The following is an 18,501-nucleotide window of genomic DNA, read 5'->3' on the forward strand; positions in this document are numbered from 1 at the left end:
GTCAAAACATTTATCTCATTTGCAGCAATGAACACACAATGCATTGTAAGCTTACTATAAAATACTTCCGTTAACACAGATTTTTGACACACAAGTCTTACATTTCTTATTACCTTACTTTCTGTAAATGTTTTTTGCTCCCACAAGAATATTCCCTTTAATAATTATGTACCTCCTCAACATATGTGAGTTTCATTGATGAAACTGTACTTCAGTTTAAATCACATCACAAAAACAACAAAGCCCACAGGTGTAACAACTTTCATGAATGTGTATTCCGGTTTCCTTTTTAATGGTACAGGATATTACATGCACAGATTCCACTGATCAGAGTCCATTCATTAGATAACAGAGAGAATAAGTTGAAACTGGGTGTAATCTGAAGCAAAGGTTACAGAAGCTAATCTTAAAGTGCTTGTATAAGAATGACAGCTGATTGTATTTGACCTTGACTACTATCAGTAGCAGGTGATATGACAGTTATTCATTGCAAAAGAAGCATTCCTATTTTACTTTTAAATTATGTACACAAGTTGGATGGCAGCATTCCACTGTCCATCATTACACATGAAAACTGACTCCTACTCAAATTTCACAACACGTGGGTATAAACTGTAGCAGATGAAATAATTATCCATAAATATCATAAGCTACATCACTTTTATTTTCACTGGCACACCACAGAACTGAAATTATACAAATTTATGTTGCTACTTTTGATCTTTCCAGATCCCTAAAAAAATGTAAATAATTCAAAGCACACACACAGCTGGAAGGACACAAAAACAAAAAGGTTGAGGCTATGGGGGGGGGGGGGGGAGGTCAGGGGGGCAAGGGAGGGGGGAGGGGAGTTGGAAATGAATGTGCAAATTCCTTCCTATTTTCTACAGCTGCCACATCTACCATTAAATTCAAGAGATAACAGACAAATGGTCCAAGGTAGAAGCATTAAGTTTGTTAGTGCACAGGCTATTTGACACTATGGCAAAACGAGGCTGTTTGTTTTGTTATATACACTGTATTGTCAATCATGTCTATGCATCACAGTGTATTCCCTCTGTGCGAAATCATGCTAATCAACACTGGATAATAAGTGCAGGCACTAAACTTCACTGTGATAAATGAACGTTCCGTCAGATGTGTCAAGGACATAACTGGGAGTTCAAATGAAACACAATTTTAGGGGGTCCATAATCCACACATTCTATTAGAGAAATTTCAGAACAATTACACATGCCTAAGCCAATGTTAACAATGTCCCTGTGAATGGTACATGTCAGGAAAGTATTACACTTAATTGTTGTTGTTGTCTTCAGTCCTGACACTGGTTAGATGAAGCTCTCCATGCTACTGTATCCTGTGCAATCTTCTACATCTCCCAATACCTACTGCAGCCTACACCCTTCTGAATCTGCTTGGTGTATTCATCTCTTTGTCTCCCTCTACAATTTTTGCCCTCCACACTGCCCTCCAATACTAAATTGGTGATCCCTTGATGCCTCAGAACATGTCCTACCAACCGATCCTTTCTTCTGGCCAAGTTGTGCCACAAACTTCTCTTCTCCCCAATCCTATTCAATACTTCCTCATTAGTTATGTGATCTACCCATCTAATCTTCAGCATTCCTCTGTAGCACCACATTTCGAAAGCTTCCATTCTCTTCTTGTCCAAACTATTTATCATCCATGTTTCACTTCCATACATGGCTACACTCCATACAAATACTTTCAGTAACGACTTCCTGACACTCAAATCCATACTCGATGTTAACAAATTTCTCTTCTTCAGAAACGCTTTCCTTGCCATTGACAGTCTGCATTTTATATCCTCTCTACTTCGACCATCATCAATTATTTAGCTCCCCAAACAGCAAAACTCCTTTACTACTTTAAGTGTCTCATTTCCTAACCTAATTCCCTCAGCATCACCCGCCTGAATTCAACTACATGCAATTAACCTTGTGTTGCTTTTGTTGATGTTCATCTTATATCCTCCTTTCAAGTCACTATCCATTCCATTCAACTGCTCTTCCAAGTCCTTTGCTGTCTCTTCCAATATTACAACGTCATCGGCGAACCTCAAAGTTTTTATTTCTTCTCCATGGATTTTTATACCTACACCGAATTTTTCTTTTGTTTCCTTCACTGCTTGCTCAATATACAGATTGAATAACATTGGGGAGAGGCTACAACCCTGTCTCACTGCCTTCCCAACCACTGCTTCCCTTTCATGCCCCTCGACTCGTATAACTGCCATCTGGTTCCTATACAAATTGTAAATAGCTATTCGTTCCCTGCGTTTTACCACTGACACCTTCAGAATTTGAAAGAGAGTATTCCAGTCAACATTGTCAAAAGCTTTCTCTAAGTCTACAAAATGCTAGAAACGTAGGTTTGCCTTTCCTTAATCTTTCTTCTAAGATAAGTCGTAAGGTCAGTATTACCTCACGTATTCCAGTATTTCTACGTAATCCAAACTGAAGTACATCAACCTTGAATAGACCTCCTTCCATCTTTCTGCTTTCCCTTCTCTGCTTAGAATTGAGTTTCCATCTGAGCTCTTAATATTCATACAAGTGTTTCTCTTTTCTCCAAAGGTCTATTAAATTCAATATATCTTCTGTTACCCAAGGATTTCTACTAGCCCTTGTCTTTTTACCTACTTGATACTCTGCTTCCTTCGCTACTTCATCCCTCAAAGCTACCCATTCTTTTTCTACTCTACTTCTTTCCCCCATTCCTGTCAATTGTTCCCTTTTGTTCTCCCTGAAACTCCCTACAACCTCTGGTTCTTTCAGTTTATCCAGGTCCCATCTCCTTAAATTCCCACCTTTTTGCAGTTTCTTCAGGTTTAATCTACAGTTCCTAACCAATAGATTGTGGTGTGCCCCTGGTTCCTAAATCTCTCTCTTACCATTATATAATCTATCTGAAACCTGTCAATATCTCCAGGCTTCTTCCATGTATACAACATTCTTGTACCAAGTGTTAGCTATGATTAAGTTGTGCTCTGTGCAAAATTCTACCAGGCGGCTTTCTCTTTCATTTCTTCCCCCAATCCAAATTCACCTACTACGTTTCCTTCTCTCCCTTTTTCCTACTACCAAATTCCAGACACCCATGAACATTAAATTTTTGTCTCCCTTCACTATCTGAATAATTTCTTTTATTTCATCATACATTTCTTCAATTTCTTCGTCATCTGCGGAGCTAGTTGGCATATAAACTTGTACTACTGTAGTAGGCGCGGGCTTTGTATCTATCTTGGCCACAATAATGCGTTCACTATGCTGTTTGTAGTAGCTTACCCACACTCCTATTTTTTTTATTCATTATTAAACCTACTCCTGCATTACCCCTATTTGATTTTGTATTTATAACCCTGTATTCGCCTGACCAAAAGTCTTGTTCCTCCTGCTACTGAGCTTCACTAATTTCCACTATATCCAACTTTAACCTATCCATTTCCCTTTTTAATTTTTCTAACCTACCTGCCCAATTAAGGGATCTGACATTCCACGCTCCGATCCGTAGAACACCAGTTTTTTTTCTCCTGATAACAACGTCCTCTCGAGTAGTCCCCATCCGGAGATCCAAATGGGGGACTATTTCACCTCCGGAACATTTTACCCAAGAGGACATCATCATTTAACCATACAGTAAAGCTGCATGCCCTTGGGAAAAATTACGGCTGTAGTTTCTCCTTGCTTTCAGCCGTTTGCAGAATCAGCACATCAATGCTGTTTTGGTTGGTGTTGCAAGGCCAGATCAGTCAATCATCCTGACTGTTGCCCTTGCAACTACTAAAAAGGCTGCTGCCCCTCTTCAGGAACCACACGCTTGTCTGGCCTCTCAATAGATACCCCTCCATTGTGGCTGCACCTACAGTATGGCTATCTGTATCTCTGAGGCACACAAGGCTCCTCACCAATGGCAAGGTCCAAGGTTCATGGTCCATAGGGGGTTGGGGGTACACTTAATTACTCCTCTGTTAAGTCCAAGAAATTAAATGGTAATGAGTGCTGGACTTTTAAATGTACTACATCAGCCAACCATAAAAATTCTTTGCAATTACTAAAGAGGACAACTGGTGTACTTCATGTGCAAAGGTCAAGAACAGAATGAACTGTTGAGGTGACATTACTCAAGTTTTCACTGTCCACTAAGGGACACCATCAAGTTTTCACTGTCCACTAAGGGACACCATCAAGTTTTCACTGTCCACTAAGGGACACCATCAAGTTTTCATTTTCCACTAAGGGACACCATCAAGTTTTCATTTTCCACTAAGGGACACCACCTTATCAAAGGCATCTTCAGTGTTGAGCAACAAAGCTTGTGTGTTATGCAGAAGCTGGGTGTAGTTGACAATAGTATGGCTACTGGTAGGGTCACCCTTGCTAGGGTGGCCTCAACTGGAGAGCCACATGAAGTGTATCCTACAACACAGGACAAGGGAAGGCTTTATACACTTTGTTATCAACACTTTATGGGAAGCTATCCCAGAAGTGAAAGCCTGGTCATTCATTTTGAGTTCGAGCACAGGGTTCATATACCTTTCTCGTAAAATGTCCACCGTTGTGAATACTTTAACGAGGAAAGTCAGACTGTCCTTACATAGACTATCCGTGGCAAGGAAGAGAAATATGAACTTAACTATGCTTAAATTTGGTATATGGAATGATTGTACCTCATTGCAGACAAAAGCTACGGACAATATTGGTACAATGCTGCTGAACAAGAGTTATTGTAGCTCAGGAAATGAAGAGATACATAAGCAGAAATTCTACCTACATTACTCATGAAAGGAGAGGAGAGAAGGAAGCATAGGTTAAGGTTTAAAGAGCCCAAAGCATGCTTCGACCTGTTATTGCTTTTACTTCAAATAACGAAAGCATATGAACTTTATGTATCAAAAGGAAACTGATATGACATTCATAAACATACATTATCTGATCAAAAATATCAGGGTACTTATTAGTGGACCTTAACATGGGGTCTGAATGTATGTGGAGGAATGATAGCCTGTTCTTCCTCAAGAGTCAAAACCACAAAAATCGGGACACCACAGTCTGGAGTGAAGCCGATGTTATAAACTTATTCCAAAGGTTTTCCACTGAGTTCAGCTTGGAACTTCGGGCAGGCCAGCCCCTTTTAGGAACGTTACTGTCCACAAACCATTGACTCTCAACTGCTGCTTTATGACAGGATGAATTTTCCTGCAAATATAATGAACTGTTTGTCTACAACATGCAGTACACAATGCTGTAATATACGTTCATATCCTGCAGCATTCAGTGCAATAAGGGGACCATACACTAACCACGAAAATACCCCATGGCATAGCACCATCTCCTACATACTTCATACATCATTGTTGGCACTACACATTATGGCAGGTAATGTTCTACACACATTTGTCACACCCAAACCCTTTCATTGGACTGCCACAAGATATAACGTGATTCATCACTCAAAATTGCTTGTTTCCAGTCGTCCACTTTCCAGTGGCATCACTCTTTACACCACCTCAAGAGTCATTTAACAATGAACACAGATATGTACCCATTTTTTAGCTCCCCATGCATAGTCATTGTGGTAGCAGGACAACTGGCAGCACTTTGGAACTCATGAAACATTCCTCCTGCTGATTTAATGTGATTTTTTTCCAAACCCCCCTCTGGAATATATAATTGCCCCTGTCCCTCAGTATATGAAGTCTGCCTGGTCTTTGTTTAGCTGTGATTGTTATTTCCACTTCATAATTACATCACCAACAGTTAACTTTGCCAGCTTTAGAAGCGATGAAATGTCCATCATCAATTTGCTAATTAGGTGACATCCAATCACTAGTTCATGTCATCTAACCTATCCATTCTGCTGTTCCTGCTTCTCTACTGGCAACACAATACTCCCCTCCTCCTTTTATACTGGTAGGTCCTTCTCTTGTACTTCTAACGGTCAATTTCACATTACATAGGGATCCTCAGATACTTTCTGATCAAATAGTGTATATTCTCCAATAGAAGAATCACGTGATGTGGCAGATTGTTTTTATGATCATCTGCAGATGGCAGGTGGTCTGTGATAAAGAAACTAGACATGACCTCAAACAGTCCTTTGTCATTATAATGCCAACTGAGCAAGAAAGAGGCTTTCAACAGTGTGTGTGGTAAGGTAAATGTGCATGATGAAACTAACAGTTATGGTCTGAGAATTACACAGTTCACTGCCAGAAACATTTCAAGGCGAAAAGTACCAGTTTCCAAAAGGACGAATGTCTGCAAAAAGACCTGTAACAATCTGGAGTGGATAAAGTAAGACAAATAGATCATGTACAGGTATCAAAAAGATGGATGTCTTATACGGGAATTGTGTGCACTGTCTTGGGAGTTAATCATTAGAAACTTATCGTGGTTGCAAAGGGAAACAGCACAAAAATAAAGGCATGGAAAATACAACAGCTGAAAGACAAGTCTATAGTTCAAGAGTATCTTTTACAGAGGACTGTAGAGACAATACCAAGAGAGAATGGAACTCTGTTAAAAATGCTGTTCTGGTAATGGTATATGAAATACTGGGCTTATCAAGGAGAGTTACAAATGAAGACTTGTATGTTGCTGGGTGTGGAACAGAAAAACATAGGAAAATTGAAATGCTTATGACAAAATACAAGATCTAATCAGGTAGTATACAAAGAAAGAGAAGATAGGCAACATAAGTATGTACATAGGGAAAATAGAAAAGCCACAGGGAGAAAGAGAGAGAGGGAAAAACATTTAGCCTACCATAGGAACAAAAGAAGAAAATTTTCTAAGAAAATTAAAGGAAGAACCCAAAAATACAGACACAAAATAATAGTATTTAATCACAAAAAGGAAAATTTGATTAAAAATAAACAAAATAGTCTGAACAGATGGCTGAAGTATTTTACTAGAGTTTTGAAAGCAATTACACTGCAAGTGAGTAGCTACCCTATTACCACACAAGCCTAAAGATGGAGGAGGCGTAACCACTGCCCGAAGGTGTATCCATAAAATTAGCACAGAAGAAACCCAGAAGAGTGAACTTTAGGTATGATTCAACCAACACTTAAGAATGCTGCAAGACAAGTTAGTGTGTTGTTGTTGTTGATGATGATGATGATGATGATGATGATGATGATGATGGTCTCAGAGCACTCAAAAGCATGGTTCTCAGCACTCTTGCAGAATATTGACAAAACATTAGTGAGAATGCTTTTCCTTGTAAGCAATCTTGTTGGGACACCGGCCCATGGACACACATGAGATGCTTGAAAGATTGTCTGGCAATGGTTGCTTAACAACATACAGCAATGGAAAATGAAAATCATCCATGAGGGTGTTTATGCTTAATGCATGTTAGCGGCCCTTCCCTCATACTTAAACAAAACTATAATATAGCCATGACATAAAATACTAAATAAATTGAGAACTAGCCACAGAACCTACTCAACATTTTTCCCTAGAAAAATAAAAAAACAGCACAAGAACCAGCTACTGTTTTCAAAGAACGAAAAAATTCATGTACGACAATACTTGTTTTGTCTCTTCTGTCTGTATCTTATTTTCATGGCTGCACTGTGGTTTTAATTGTTATTGTAATATGTAATAAATTAATGTTACTTATCTAAATGCTGGGTAATTTCTAGCATTAACAACAGGTTATGGACACAAGTTCCAGGTTTTACAGTACAACAAATAAAGGTGGAAAAAGGTTGGTTGGTTTAAAGGCAGGAGAAGGGACCAAACTACAAGGTCATCGGTCCCTTGTTCCTAATAAAATAATGCCACAAGTGTGAGAACAAAACGGACGAAACATATAACACAAAATGGAAAGAAAGAAAAAGCCACAAGAACGAAGGGAAGGCAACGAACACTAAAAGGAACGAAAGAGAACAAGAAAACAACAGAGACACACTAGAAACAGAAGAGAGTAAAACATGAAAGCAGATTACAGTGGCTGGCCAACCACGATAATAAAAAGGAAAAGCCAGGCCACTCTGCAACACATTAAAACCTCCACCCTAAAAGCACTAGGGTGGAGGACACATAGGAACAAAGAACATGCGCTAAAACCTACATGGAAGTATAAAACCCTCTCTCACAGGTAAAACGTAAAACTACAGCTGCTGTGGAGGCATTTTCGCCTTACATTAAAGGCAGGGTGCTGAGAAAGTTAAAAGTTTGCCGCAGAGCAGCTAAAAGTGGGCAGACCAGCAAGAGGAGTGACACTGACGTGGGTCCTCGTGACGGAATAGGTAACCATGTGTTAGCAACATATGTCCAATGCGGATCCGGCAGAGGACAACTGATTTCCTGCGAGTGGCCTGCTGCATGGAAGACTTCCACACATTCATAGTCTCCTTAATGAGATGCAGCTTTTTGTGCATGCTGTTATGCCATTCCGTCTGCCAAAGCTGGAAAACCATGCGGTGTAAGACCGAACACAGGTCAGCTTCGGAGATGCCTATCTCCAGAAGCGGTTTCAGCGTCGCCTGTTTGGCCAGCCCATTTGCAATTTTGTTGCCGAGGATTTTGACCTGTCCTGGGGTCCACACAAACACCACAGAACAGTGGTACTGTTCCAGGGCATAGATAGACTCCTGAATGGACGCTACCAGAGGGTGGTGAGGGTAGCACTTGTTGATAGCTTGTAGGCTGCTCAATGAGTCAGTACTCAGGAGAAATGACTTGCCAGAGCGTGAGCGGATATACTCAAGAGCATGAGATATAGCCGCCAGCTCCGCAGTGAAAACACTGCAGCCATCTGGCAAAGAGTGCTGTTCAGTACGTCCTCCACGAACATATGCGAAGCCTACGTGTCCATCAGCCACTGAGCCATCGGTGTAAACCGCTTCACAGCCCTGAACATGTCAAGAATCAAGAGGAAGTGACAGCAGAGAGTGGTGGGGTTAACGGATTCCTTAGGGCCATGAAAAAGGTCCAGACGGAGCTGCAGCCAAGGTGTACACCATGGACGCATAAATGAATGGCCTGCAAGCAGAGTTGGTAAAGGGAACGACTCCAGTTCGGAGAGAAGGGACCGCATGCGAACTGCAATAGTTAGCCCCGATCTGGGCCACCGATGCGGGAGATGAACTGCCGCAGGCGGAAAAAGGAGGCGGTAATTTGGATGCTCAGAGGAACTACAAATGTGTGCTGTATAACTGGCGAGCAGTTTCGCATGTCTCATCTGCACTGGAGGGACACAGCCTCCACCAGTACGCTGGTTACTGGACTCGTGCTAAAAGCTCCTGTCGCTAATCGAACCCCACAGTGGTGCACAGGGTCAAGTAAATGCAATGCTGAAGGCACTGCCGAACCATAAACCACAATCTCTTAGTCAATTCGGAATTGGACAAGGGCTCTGTAGAGCTGCTGCAGCGTACAGCGATCTGCACCCCAATTGGTGTTGCTCAGGCAATGGAGGGCATTGAGGTGCTGTCAGAACTTCTGCTTAAGCTGACGAAGATAAGGGAGCCAAGTCAATCGAGCATCGAAAACCAGTCCTAGGAACTGATATGTCTCCACTACAGTGAGTGGATCATCATTAAGGTAAAGTGCGAGTTCTGGATGAGCGGTACAACACCGACAGAAGTGCATGACACACGACTTTGTGGCTGAAAACGGGAAGCCATGGGCTAGAGCCTATGACTGTGCCTTGTGGATAGCTCCCTGGAGGCGCCGCTCAGCAACTACAGTACTGGTGCAGCAGTACAAAATGTAGAAGTCATCTGCATACAGAGAAGGTGAGACGGAGGGCCCCGACAGCTCCTGCTAGACCGTTAATGGCCACTAAAAATAGAGAGACAGTCAATAAAGAGCCCTGCGGGACTCCATTCTCCTGGATATGGATGGAGCTATAGGAGTCACCAACTTGGACACGGAAAGCATGGAGCGACAGGTACTTTTGGATAAAAATCGGCAGTGTTCCCCAGAGACCCCACTCATACAATGTGGCAAGGATATAATGTCACCAAGTCGTGTAGTATGCTTTACGTAAGTCAAAAAAGACGGCAATCAGGTGTTGCCGTCTGGAAAAGGCTGTCTGGATGGCAGACTCGATGGACAAGATTATCAGTGGTAGAGTGACCCTAGCAGAAGCAGCCCTGACATGGAGCCAACAAGCCACGTGACTCCAGGACCCAACCCAACTGCTGACATACCATACGTTCCAGCAGCTTACAAAGAACGTTGGTGAGACTGATGGGATAATAGTTATCCACATCAAGCGGGTTTTTAGCGGGTCTGAGCACCGGAATAATGGTGCTCTCCAGTCATTGCGATGGAAAGACGCCATCGCATCAGAGCTGGTTGAAAATGACAAGAAGATGTCGCTTGTAGTCAGATGATAGATGTTTAATCATCTGGCTGTGGATGCAATCAGGACCACGAGGCAATGTGCAAGGGCACTGAGGAGCTGCCACTCTGTAAATGGGGCGCTATAGGATTCACTGCAGTGTGTAGTGAATGAGAGGACGTTCCCTTCCAGCCACCGTTTGAGTGTGCAAAGGGTTGGGGGGTAATTCTCCAACTCAGAGGCTCGAGCAAAGTGCTGAGCAATCGCGTTTGCATCGGTACATAATTTGCTATTTATGGTAACATCGGGGTCAGCTGTTGAGGCCTGGTACCTGAAAAGACCTTTGATCTTTGCCCAGACTTGGGAAGGCAACATGTGGCACCCAATGGTGGAGATGTATCTCTCCCAACACTCTTACTTCCATTGTTTCACAAGGTAGCAAACACGGGCACGGAGCAGTTTAAAGGCTATGAGGTGCTCTAGGGAAGGGTGCCACTTATACCACTCTAGAGCTCGCCAAGCTCCTTAATTGCTTCAGCTACTTCTGGCGACCACCAAGGGGCTGCCTTATGTCTCAGGCACCATAAAGAGCAAGGGGTCACATTTTCTGTCGCAGAAACAATTGTCCTAGTCACCTGCTCAACCATCACAACGATGTTACTGTGTGGGGGAGATTCAGTGGTGGAAGCAGAGGTGAAAGTTCCCCAGTCCACCTTGTTCAAAGCCCATCTGGGCAGGCATCCATGTGCTTGACACTGGGGCAGTGACAGGAAGATGGGGAAGTGGTCACTACCACACAGGTCGTCATGTGCTCTCCAGTGGATAGATGGGAGAAGTCCTGGGCTGCAAAATGACAAATCAATGGGCAAGTAATTACCACTGAAACGTGTGGCAGCCCCAGTATTTAAGAGGCAAAGGTCGAATTGCGACAGTAAAGTTTCAAAATCTCTGCCTCGGGCAGTAAGCCGGGTACCACCTCACAAGGGGTTAGGGGCATTAAAATCTCCCAGAAGTAGGAAAGGTTTAGGAAGTTGATCAATAAGTGCAGCTAATACATTCAGGGTACTGCACGATCTGGAGGAAGATATACATTGCACACAGTTATTTCCTGCGTCGTCCTTACTCTGACAGCCACAAGTTCAAGAGGGGTTTGAAGTGTCACACGTTCACTACAGACCGAGACCTGACATTCTATTATAGTCGCTACAGTTCCTGTAATATCCCTTATAGCCGCAGAGGGCAGGGGTCCGCATTGCTGGGAACCAGGTTTCCTGGAGGGCAATGCAGATAGTAGGTGTAAAGCTTAACAGTTGTCATAACTCAGCCAGGCGATGGAAAAAACCACCGCAATTCCACTGGAGGATGACATCGTGAGACTAGGAAGGCATGGAACACTCAATGAGGCAGTTTACGCCTCAGAGTCACCTGCTGCCACCAATTAATGCTTGAGCAGTCTAAATCCATTGTGTCAGAGTCTGGTGAGACCTAGGTCCCCAGCAGATGCCAAAATCTCCACCCCATCCTCAGCCGCAGAGCTTTTAGGTAGTGGTGGTGCGGATGCCATCGCAATTTCCTTGGTCTTAGGGGTTTTCTTTTTGGATTTTTCTCGCTGCTCCTTGGTTTTCCCTGGCTGGGAGGACTTCACTGGCTTAGTTTCTGGGACTTTTATCAAGAAAGACTGACTATAAAGTTTACTCCAAATGACAATATTTTTGAAAGTAACTATTTTAAGTATGATAAGTTAATATATTATTTGTAAGCAATGAGTGCTAATACTGAAGAAACTGATATAGTGTGCAATTAGTTACAAACAATGCCTCCCGAATACAAAGTTGTTGGTACTGTTCTGGAAAACTTGTCAAGTGACCAATTGAAACTGAGCTTGATAAAGGGTAGTCTAGCACACTAGTTCATTGGTTCGTTCATTGGTGGAAGGGCAAGGGGGGTGGAGAGAGGGGGGGAAGGGGTAAGGGACCAAATAACAAGGTCATCAGTCCCTCGATCCAAGAGTGGTGCATCGGAGGTAGTGACATCCACTGAGAATGTTTTCTGATCTAGTCGGGGGATTCATAACAGTAAAAGCGAAAAGGTTCAAACTGTAATGGACATCTTTTGCACCATCAATAATAAGAGCTAGATGAAGGAACCAGGGATGTCAGCAGGTGGGCAGCCTCGGGGCTCTGCATGCAACAAGAAACATTCCACCCACAGCTGTCCCACTCCTGATCCATTATACTCAAGACAGCCGACTGCGCAACAAAGTGCAACACTCCGAATAGAAAATTGGATGAACCAGAAAGCACGCAAATCGATTCTAAAAGTGATTACAACAGAGTAAAAGAGGGATGACAGAGTATCCTGGTCGAGGAGATAGGGCCGGGGATCCCCCAGACATAGCACATAGTGGGAGACGTGATGTACTGTCCCGCCCCGCCCCGCCCCGCCCCGTCCCATCCCATCCCCAGCTATCGTGCTCTGCTCCAGAGGTAAATTAAAACCTAATAACTGAGAATAAAAACCACTTTCAAAGAGAACTGAGCACCTGTTCAACCACCTATGAATCATCCGCCAACATCAGAGGCAATGAGTCTGGAACTCCATACTTAGCATGGAGGTCCAAAAGGAGCAGGCATTCCACCAAGATATGGCCTATTGTCTGTAAGGCTTCACAACCATGATGTGAGGGGGTGGCTCATTACACAAAAGACAACTACATGTTAAACTTGGTATGACTGTTGTGGAGATGACAGAGGACTGTGGATTCCTTCGAGGAGCAGTGGAATGAAGAGTGCCACACTTGCAGTAGCTCATCAGATGTTATTCAATTCCAAGCGAGCAGAGATCTCATGTGAACCCACAAATTGACACATGGGCTTGGCACAGCAAACAGGGAGCAAGTAAGTGCTCCTCTAGCCAAACGGTACACCAGTTCATTGCCCGGGATACCCACATGACTTGGGACCCACAGAGACAAATGAACAGGGAGCGCGACGAAGGTTAGCAAGGAGGTGATCAATAGGAAAGACCACAGGGTGGCAACAATAGCATAGGTCAATAGTCTGGAGACTGCTCACTGAGTCAGTACACAAAAACATTGTCAATGGAGGTACATTTAATAAAATGTGCTGTCAGCTCTGTCATAAGCACACTACACGTTCCCGGCAATGCTCCATACCACCTGAAGATGTAAAAGCATATCCTATCTGATCCACAGTTTTAGAGCCCTCAGTGTAAAAGATGGTAGCACCCTGCAACTCTTGAAGAAAAGGATATAATGGACACTGAAAGGTCATTGGGATGACTTTGGAAGAGATCAGTCCTAATCTGTGGCCTGGGTATCCTCCAAAAGATGGAGATCTTACACAGAGAAGCGAGGCACATTCCAATTCATAGTACCACCAGAGGGCGGGAATCAGAAGGCTAACACTCCTCAAATGTAAAAAGGAGTGGGATAGGTGGGATGGTCACAGTATTGTTGAACAGTGATTGCACAAAGAACAAGAGCTGGTACAGTCAAATTTGCAGAGGGACGATTCCCACTTTGGTGAGGTGACTGTCTACGGGACTAATCTGAAAGCAACCAGTGCCCAGGTGCACGCCACGACAGTGGACTGGGTCTAACAGTTTCAAAGCTGAGTGAACTGCCGAGCCACAAACCTGACAACCATGGTCCAGTCGGGATTAAACTATGCTCCATAAATATGGATAACAGTAGCATGCTCTGCATTCCAAGATGTGTTGGCAAGGAAGAGAGAGCTTTAAGCTTCTGCGTTCAGCTTGTCTTCAGGTGGCAAATATGAGGCAGCCAACTCAGCCTTTTATAATAACGGGCCCCAAGAAACGTCTAGGTATTGTGTACCTCAGCAGGGTTCTGGATAAGGATGGACCATAGTATGACAGCAGAAATACAAGACCTGCATTTTTGTATGAGAGAATTAGAAACAATGGGGAAAAGCCCATGCAGAGGCCACCACTTGACACCTTGGAAGATGGCATTCAGCAGAGGCGACTGAGCTGGAGCTGTACCAAATGCAAAATTTGATGACATACAATGCAAGGGTGCCCGATGGCCCATCATAGGTCACTAGCCCATTGATGGTGATGAGGAGGAGAGTGATACTCAACACAGAGCCCTACAGATGCCATTCTCTTGGACCTGTGGGGAGCTGAGTAAACTGCCAACTCTAACCTGCAACAAGCAGTGGGATAAAAACTTACAAATAAAAAATCAGCAGAGGGCCACAAAAGCCACAGTCATGGGAGAATGAGTAAAATATAATGGTGCCAAGCGGTGTCATACACCTTCTGCATGTCAAAAAAGATTCCTGTTTCTAATGTAAGCAGATGGTTGGTAGTGGATTGTCCCTCCCAGGAACCTCACTGATAGGGGGAAAAGGCCCCAAGATTCGAGAATCCAGCACAACCTTTGGGCAACCATACTTTCAAGTAACTTACAGAGTATGTTGGTTGGGCTAATCGGCCAGTAAATGTCCAGAGATATTGGGTTCTTGCCTGGCTTCAGGACTGGAACAACTATGCTATCCTGCCTTTGCAAGGGGAAGATGTCTTGGAGCCAAAGACAGTTGAAGACCCTGAGGAGATGTTGCCTTTGGGGAACATTCAGATATTGGATCATCTGATTATGAACTGAATCAAGGCCTGGAGTTGTCTCATGGGATGAGGCAAGAGCCTGAAGTAGTCAGTGAAGGATTCATTATAGGACTCAGCTTGGCGGGGAGTAAAGACCAAGAGGGTATCTTCAACTTCTTGTTTCTGCAGTAGAAAGGTAGCAGGATACGAAGAGGATGCTGATGCTGTCGCAAGAAGTTCTGCAAGAATTGATGAGTCCATACACAGAGCACTCTTTAGGACAGGCTCTGGAACAGCTGTTTATCATTGGAGGCCCATAATACTACGGAGCTTAGCCCACACATGAGATGAAAGTGCATAATCCCCAGGGAAGAGACATAGTGCTCTTACCATTGCTTCTTACACTGTATTTGATTAGATAGTGAGACTTAGCAAGAAGTTGCTTAAAAGTGATCAGGTTGGTCTGCAAGGGATGTCACAGCTACTGTTGATTTTGGTCCATCACAGAACTAGTCAATGATGGGGTGGGAGTGGGGGCAGGGATGGAACCTGTAGAAAGACGAATAGCAATTCCAGATGTGTGGATGATTGTATCTGAGGTGCCTTGTACAATCTCATTAATAAAATCTGACAGAGAGACAGTGAATATAACAGCATAGGCATACAAAGGCCAGTTGGCTCTGTGAAGTGTGCAGTGTGGTAGCTGATCTGTCCAGCGGTGGCAAGTAAATGACAGCATCACCAGAAAGTTGTCACTGTCACTAAGGTCATCATGTACTGACCAACCTAGCGAAGCCACAAGGTTAGGGGGAGACATTCATTTGATAGCTGAAATAGCCTTGGGCAGCACTGAAGTGGATAGGAGAACCATCATTGAGGATGCATTGGTCTGTGAGAAGCTAGTCAATTAGAAGGTTAGAAGGCTCCTACCACATGAATTGGTGTGCACACTGAAGTCTGCAAGCAGGAGAAAAGGGGGAGGGGGGGTTGTTTGATTAAAGTGGTCACTTCAACAGAAGTAAAAGGTCTGCCTGGAGCCACATAAACATTGCAAATGGTGACTCTGAAGTCATTTGCACCTGTATCATTACTGCTTCAAACAAGTTCAAAATGGGGATGCCATCTGTACGTACCAATGTAAAGAACCCCCCCCCCCCCCCAGATGCCCTCTCAGGACCAGCACTGTTCTGACAGAACGCACAATAACTATGGAGTGTTGGAGAAGTGAAGTGCATTTCTGGAGAGCAATGAAAACTGTGGAAGAAGAGGAAATAAGATGCTGCAGTTCCAACAGTTGACAGAAGTACTCATTACAGTTCCACTGAATTATCACGTGACTGATGGCCAGGTTAGTCATTAAGGAGCTAGGAGGACTGACCATGCCACAGGATGACTGCCTGTCACCAGAGGGGATGGAACCACATCCGCAAACACTGGCTCAGATTCCAACTAAATGGGGTGTGTGACGCCTCCAGGGACATCAGAGGAGCCTTGTCGCGAATCTTCTTCTTCTTTTCTTCTTTTGTAACTTTTGTTGGGCAAGATGTGTTCAAGGCGTTATCCATATAGAGGGAGGGACACATGAAGAGCAGACAGCCCAGGGAACCAGCGGCCGTAGCTCCTTCAGCCACTCTTTGGCGTCATTAGTAGGCAGCAAAGAACAACACATTCCAGCAAGGTACAGGAAGTGGTTCCCAGAGAAGGTACCACAGGAACCACAGTAGAGGGAGTAGTTCGGGGAAGTCTGGGGGTAGGGAGGGGGGGGGGGGAGGGGTGTGGTCATAATATTAGTATTACTGATTCTCAAATCTTCTGGGTTTAGGCTTCATATCAATCTAAATTATTTGTTTCAGATGTGGGAAACTGGGTCATATTAGGGAACAATACAAAGTTAAATTGTGACAAAGCATAAAAGTATAATTTCTGCAAAACTAGTGAAAAATGTGCAAGAAATAGATGGCAGTTAAAATAATTTTTCTTTCTCAGTTGCTACTGGAAAGTTCCACATGGCAAGGTCGATTAGTTACTAGACACAGGGGGAGGAGGTAGCAACAGAACATTTAATTAATGAATCTGTTCCTTTGGAGAATGTGAGGGAACTAGAAAATCCAAAAATAATAAGGGGCGCCAAACGGATACATTTTTCTTTACCAGAAATGCTGTAGAAGTTGATGGTGAAAGCATTTTTTGAGGAAAGAAATAAATAAAAGATGTGCATGTAGTATAAGATTTACTAAGTAATAATAATGTTTATATATTCCACCCATGAACCATGGACCTTGCCGTACCGCAGGTTCAACCACAAAGGAGGGGTATCTGTTGAGAAGCCAGACAAACGTGTGGTTCCTGAAGAGTGGCAGCAGCCTTTTCAGTAGTTGCAGGGGCAACAGCCTGGATGATTGACTGATCTGGCTTGTAACATTAACCAAAATGGCCTTGCTGTTCTGGTACTGCGAACGGCTGAAAGCAAGGGGAAACTAAGCCGTAATTTTCCCGAGGGCATGCAGCTTTACTGTATGATTAAATGATGATGGCGTCCTCTTGGGTAAAATATTCTGGAGGTAAAATAGTCCCCCATTCGGATCTCCGGGCAAGGAACTACTCGAGAGGACGTTGTTATCAGGAGAAAGAAAACTGGCGTTCTGCGGATCGGAGTGTGGAATGTCAGATCCCTTAATCGGGCAAGTAGGTTAGAAAATTTAAAAACTGAAATGGAAAGCTTAAAATTACATATAGTGGAAATTAGTGAAGTTCAGTGGCAGGAGGAACAAGACTTCTGGTCAGGTGAATACAGGGTCATAATACAAAATCAAATAGGGGTAAAGCAGGAGTGGGTTTCATAATGAATAAAAAAAATAGGTGTACAGGTAAGCTACTACAAACAGCATAGTGAACGCATTATTGTGGCCAAGATAGACACGAAGCCCACACCTACTACAGTAGTACACATTTATATGCCAACTAACTCTGCAGATGTCGAAGAAATTGATGAAATGTATGATGAGATAAAAGAAATTATTCAGATAGTGAAGGGAGATGAAAATTTAATAGTCATGGGTGACTGGAATAAGAGTGTAGGAAAAAGGAGAGAAGGAAACATAGTAGGTGAATATGGATTGGGCCTAAGAAATGAAAGAGGAAGCCGCCTGGTAGAATTTTGTGCAGAGCATAACTTAATCATAGTTAATACTTGGTTTAAGAATCATAAAGGAAGGTTGTATACATGGAAGAACCCTGGAGATACTAAAAGGTATCAGATAGATTATATAATGGTAAGACAAAGATTTAGGAACCAGGTTTTAAATTTTAAGACATTTCCAGGGGCAGATGTGGACTCTGACCACAATCTATTGGTTATGACCTGTAGATTAAAATTGAAGAAACTGCAAAAAGGTGGGAATTTAAGGAGATGGGACCTGGATAAACTGAAAGAACCGGAGATTGTACAGAGTTTCAGGGAGAGCATAAGGGAACAATTGAGAGGAATGGGGGAACGAAATACAGCAGAAGAAGAATGGGTAGCTTTGAGGGAAAATAGTGAAGGCAGCAGAGGATCATATATGTAAAAAGACGAGGGCTAGTAGAATC

The 18,501-nt window shown here is 43.3% G+C and overlaps 1 protein-coding gene across 3 annotated transcripts in view; it reads right to left on the reverse strand.

The window, feature by feature from the left end:
• The window catches only part of LOC126336917 (fatty-acid amide hydrolase 2), a 144,395-nt gene that overhangs the window by 119,557 nt on the left and 6,337 nt on the right, over positions 1–18,501 (reverse strand). Inside the window, exon 1 of one of the 3 annotated variants that reach the window (XM_050001058.1) lies at positions 114–381. The exons of the other annotated variants lie outside the window; for them this stretch is intronic. The gene's annotated coding sequence lies outside the window, so the exon portion shown is untranslated. Of the gene's footprint in view, positions 1–113; positions 382–18,501 lie in introns of those variants that run through there. 3 annotated transcript variants of the gene reach the window in all.

The sequence above is a fragment of the Schistocerca gregaria genome, chromosome 2 (genome assembly GCF_023897955.1).
Source record: "Schistocerca gregaria isolate iqSchGreg1 chromosome 2, iqSchGreg1.2, whole genome shotgun sequence".
Lineage (NCBI taxonomy): Eukaryota > Metazoa > Arthropoda > Insecta > Orthoptera > Acrididae > Schistocerca > Schistocerca gregaria.